Here is a 6,014-nt window from a genome sequence, read left to right as displayed (position 1 = left end):
AGTCATTCGTCATGTCGAATGAACTCTCAGGTTGGTAATAAATGTACTACATGTATAAGAACAAGCGTCATGTTAACAAATGATAGCCGTACGGTAACTTTTATGCTTATTGTAGCTGCTAGCTAAAAACGCTAATTTAGCGTAGTTTGCCCTGAATTCAGCTTTGACAACAAATATGATCGACTGTTTCTAGTAGAATTCCAAAGTTGTCATCTTGGACCCTCTCAGAGTACCCCCTCTGTATGCTTGCAGAGACCCCTACAGTAGGGAAACATGCAAAATGGTGTCCAAACCTTTGTATTTTAGCTTTATTTATGTCTTACACAGCATCCCAACTCTTTAGCTAACTTAATAACTTTAGCTAAAGTGAATAGTTAGTCTAATTCATTAGTGCAGCATTACTGGATCACCTCTGTTTGAAGTGATATAATATGATATACAACTATCACTGTGTTTAACTACCATAATAATTCTACTTGATTAGATTTTTTTTTTTTTTAAACATACTGCTCCATTAATATGTTTGACAGGCTGAAGTTGTCGGGTCACCTCCTAAATCGACCATCTTTTACAGGTGGTTTGTGCCAGAAATGGAGTGTCCACTGAAGACTGAAGATACTGAATCTCTACGCCTTGCCATCCATCCCTCTTGTGCCTTCATCTAGACAAGAGACAAACGTAACCACTCTCATATGCTCTGTACCTACATCACCTTCCCTGACAGTCGTAGCTTGGCTCATCTGAGGGTGAAATTATAAGAATGTGTTATTTTGCAAAGTGCTCTCTAGGGTTCCTAAATAAAATATGGCATTGAGGTCTTTTGAATTAATCCCTTCTTCTGAAATATAAGAACCTCTCCTGGTTTTAATGGCACTTTGGATTTCCTTACTTTCTGTTCCACTCCCAACCCCAAATAGATGCTGACAAGCTGCCACAGTAACATGGAAGAGGGAAAGAAGTTGGAAAGGACTACTGCAAATAAACCTAATGCCTAACAATGAAAAGTGTAAAATAAGAACAATAATAAAGATAAGATGAAGTAACAAGTTTTTAGTTTTTTGTTTATTCCAAATGATCATCCAGATGTCTGTGACATGTGATGACAAACACCATAATGGAAGGCCTTAGTCATCACATGCTTGAACTCATCATATATTTTTGCATATGCTGAACAGGCAGCCAGACATGCTGTAACTGTGGGGTAGAAAACAGCATAAACACCATACGGCAGGGGTCTCAAACTCCAGTCCTCGAGGGCATGGAAAAGTTGCATGACCCTGGCCCTTGAGGACTGGAGTTTGAGACCCCTGTCATATGGAATATGACAGGTGTGGTTGAACTGCATGAAGACTCTGAAGCTTCTCTTCTCTTCTGGCAGGACAAGAATGTGGCCTTGTCCTGTGAGCCACTGTAAGGATGTACTTAGAGTAGAACTGGACTGTCACTGGCCTCAGGCTCTTCACCCTTTTCAAAGACAAAGCAGTCATTTAGATAAAATATTAGATATTGTTTACCTGTAAATGCACAAAGTAAATTTAGAAATGTAATTATTGTCAAGAGTGAACAAGCACTGATAGTGTAATCTACAGCTGTGGCCAAACGTTTAGAGAATGAGAAGTGTTGTTTGCTTATTTACAAAGTTTGCTGTTTCAGTGATAGTTGTATATCACATTATACCACTTCAAACAGAGGTGATCCAGTAATGCTGCACTAATGAATTAGACTAACTATTCACTTTAGCTAAAGTTATTAAGTTAGCTAAAGAGTTGGGATGCTGTGTAAGACATAAATAAAGCTAAAATACAAAGGTTTGGACACCATTTTGCATGTTTCCCTACTGTAGGGGTCTCTGCAAGCATACAGAGGGGGTACTCTGAGAGGGTCCAAGATGACAACTTTGGAATTCTACTAGAAACAGTCGATCATATTTGTTGTCAAAGCTGAATTCAGGGCAAACTACGCTAAATTAGCGTTTTTAGCTAGCAGCTACAATAAGCATAAAAGTTACCGTACGGCTATCATTTGTTAACATGACGCTTGTTCTTATACATGTATTACCAACCTGAGAGTTCATTCGACATGACGAATGACTTCTGAAGTCTTAATTCAGCTAAAGACGCTGTAGATTCCCGTCAGTAACACTTTCGGTCCGCTAGTAAAACGTAGCTCTATTAATCTGCGCTTGAACCGGAACCGGATGTAAGTTCCAAAAAACTGAATTTTGGAACTGAAATTGAATTGTAGAACTGAAACTGAATGGTGAGAAGTGAAACTGAAATTATTCGAGAGCTGAATTTTTAAAGGATAAAATGCAGTTTCAAAGCAAATCAATTCATTTTCAAAATATAAAATTCAATTTCAATTTAGTGATGATCATTTTCAAACCATAAATTCAATTTCAAATTAGACTAATTCAAATTCAGTTTTCAAAAGCATTTATTCAAGTTACAATTCAGATTCAATCTGAGCAATTCAAATTCAAATTGAACTTATTCAAATTCAGTTTCTGATGGCACAGATTTCTGCCCATATGCAAGCTCTGTCCTAAGAGGTCTTTCTGGTCCATCATGAGTTTTGGTTTGCCCTCATGGATGAGGTGTTAAGGCAGAGGCCTTCTACCAGGACTGCAGTCCTAATGACCTCCATTAACCTGAGTGTCCCAGTGTGCACAGGCACCTTTAATCAGGCCTGATATTTGCCTGAGTATGAAGTCTCGAGCAGTGCTGCTGAATCTGCTGGACCAGGACCAAAAAGAAGAAGGAGGTGCCACAACTGAGACCCTTGGTTTGTGTTTCCAGGTACTGAGTGGAGCATCATACAGGGTGGTCTCCACAAGGTGTTCAGGGATGCTCTTCTCCATTGTCCACTGCATCATGTATCTCTTGGGTTTGCAGGGCTGATGTGACTAATGCCTGCCATGTCACTAAAATGTATTCAGAACGATGCAAGATCAAAGTGGTGCAAACCAGTCTCCCCTTCATCTTGCACATCATCCTTGGGCTCATCCCCCGGGGCCGCAATGTCACCAACACCAAGGCAGATGTTATGCAGAACAGCACATGCTGCTATGACCTGAAACAGATGTTTCGTTCTGTAAATAAAGTGTTTATACATGCACATACACTAAAAACAATAAAGATGTATTCTAATGACTTATATATGGTACAAAGGTGTGGTGCACCTCCAGCGCTTGGAGGAAGATGGCATGGAACCTTGTCTTCATCATTCCAAAAGCATGCTCTATAATAGACCATGACCTGGATTGATGAGAGTTGAAGCGCTGGGCACCCACACCTTGGACTGGCCTCTTGTAGGGAATGATAAGAGGGAGTGGATGTTGGACAGATGGGTACCCTCCATCTGTGAGGATGAAATGCACTGGAGGAGGGTAAATGGCCTGCCAGTACAGTGGGCTGTTGTGGAGCACCCTGGAGTCATGCACTGACCCCGACCAGCCCACATATGTACAGGGAGTGCAGAATTATTAGGCAAGTTGTATTTTTGAGGAATAATTTTATTATTGAACAACAACCATGTTCTCAATGAACCCAAAAAACTCATTAATATCAAAGCTGAATGTTTTTGGAAGTAGTTTTTAGTTTGTTTTTAGTTTTAGCTATTTTAGGGGGATATCTGTGTGTGCAGGTGACTATTACTGTGCATAATTATTAGGCAACTTAACAAAAAACAAATATATACCCATTTCAATTATTTATTTTTACCAGTGAAACCAATATAACATCTCCACATTCACAAATATACATTTCTGACATTCAAAAACAAAACAAAAACAAATCAGCGACCAATATAGCCACCTGTCTTTGCAAGGACACTCAAAAGCCTGCCATCCATGGATTCTGTCAGTGTTTTGATCTGTTCACCATCAACATTGCGTGCAGCAGCAACCACAGCCTCCCAGACACTGTTCAGAGAGGTGTACTGTTTTCCCTCCTTGTAAATCTCACATTTGATGATGGACCACAGGTTCTCAATGGGGTTCAGATCAGGTGAACAAGGTGGCCATGTCATTAGTTTTTCTTCTTTTATACCCTTTCTTGCCAGCCACGCTGTGGAGTACTTGGACGCGTGTGATGGAGCATTGTCCTGCATGAAAATCATGTTTTTCTTGAAGGATGTAGACTTCTTCCTGTACCACTGCTTGAAGAAGGTGTCTTCCAAATTCAAATTCAAATTTTATTTGTCACGTACACAGTCATACACAGTACGATATGTAGTGAAATGCTTGGACAACTGCTCGTGACCTAAAGAAAACAAAAAAGGAAAAGGCTATGAATAAGATAGGAAATAAATATGAAAAATTAAAAAGGGTAAATTTAACTAGGAAGGAATAAAATATAAATTAAGGTTAAAAATGAAATAACTGTACAACACAAATTAGAATGAAGGGTAAATTTAACTGGGAAGAATAAGATAAAGATAAATATATAAATTAAAGTTGAAAATAAAATAACTGTACAACAAAATACACAATACACAATATAGAACTATATAAGAATGTATGAAGAAATCTAAATATAAATAAATATATACACAATAACAGCAGCTGTACAAGTATTAACTGGAAATGAAGAATATAGTGACCAGTGTTGTGCAAAACCAAAGTCCAGAATGTCCAGTGTGTGTGTAAGAACCATATGTGTGGGTCAGTACTGTGTGGTGGTGTGATTGAGAGACCGTATCGCCTGCGGGAAGAAGCTCCTCCTCAGTCTCTCTGTGTTGGTCTTCAGGGAGCGGAATCGCTTTCCTGACCTCAGCAGAGAGAACAGTCTGTTGTTGGGATGGCTGAGGTCCTTCACGATCTTCCTGGCCTTGGTCCAGCACCGCCTGCTGTAGATTGAGTGAAGGTCAGGGAGCTCGGAGCGGATGGTGCGCTCAGCTGACCGCACAACCCTCTGTAGAGCTCGTCTGTCCTGCATGGTGCTGTTCCCGAACCAGGTTAAGATGTTTCCCGCCAGGATGCTCTCTATGGTGCACGAGTAAAAGTTCCTGAGCACCTTGGAGGGCAGTTGGAAGTCTCTCAAGCGTCTGAGGTGGTAGAGACGCTGTCGGGCCTTTTTCACCACGGTGTTGATGTGACAGGACCATGACAGGTCCTGCGTGATGTGAACTCCGAGGTATTTGAAGCTGTCCACTCTCTCCACTGGGCACTCGTTGATGACGGGGGTCTGGTAGTTCCTCTCCTGCTTAGTGCTGAAGTCCACTATCAGCTCCTTTGTCTTACTGACGTTTAGAAGGAGGTTGTTCCTCTGGCACCAGTTCTCCAGATTCCTAATCTCCTTCAGGTAGGCCGTCTCGTTGTTATCAGAGATCAGGCCCACCACGACGGTGTCGTCAGCAAACTTGATGATGGTGGTGGAGCTGGTAGTGGCCACACAGTCATATGTGTACAAAGAGTACAGCAGGGGGCTCAGAACACACCCCTGGGGGGTTCCAGTGCTGAGAGTGGTGGAGGCTGGAAACTGGAAGTAGGACTGGGAGTTGAGCTTGACTCCATCCTCAATCCGAAAAGGCCCCACAAGCTCATCTTTGATGATACCAGCCCAAACCAGTACTCCACCTCCACCTTGCTGGCGTCTGAGTCGGACTGGAGCTCTCTGCCCTTTACCAATCCAGCCACGGGCCCATCCATCTGGCCCATCAAGACTCACTCTCATTTCATCAGTCCATAAAACCTTAGAAAAACCAGTCTTGAGATATTTCTTGGCCCAGTCTTGACGTTTCAGCTTGTGTGTCTTGTTCAGTGGTGGTCGTCTTTCAGCCTTTCTTACCTTGGCCATGTCTCTGAGTATTGCACACCTTGTGCTTTTGGGCACTCCAGTGATGTTGCAGCTCTGAAATATGGCCAAACTGGTGGCAAGTGGCATCTTGGCAGCTGCATGCTTGACTTTTCTCAGTTCATGGGCAGTTATTTTGCGCCTTGGTTTTTCCACACGCTTCTTGCGACCCTGTTGACTATTTTGAATGAAACGCTTGATTGTTCGATGATCACGCTT

This window comes from Copadichromis virginalis, linkage group LG3 (assembly GCF_057382275.1).
Source record: "Copadichromis virginalis isolate Kocher_CV1m ecotype Utaka linkage group LG3, C_Virginalis_male_GT1.1, whole genome shotgun sequence".
NCBI lineage: Eukaryota > Metazoa > Chordata > Actinopteri > Cichliformes > Cichlidae > Copadichromis > Copadichromis virginalis.
Note: the sequence above shows the minus strand (reverse complement) of the source record.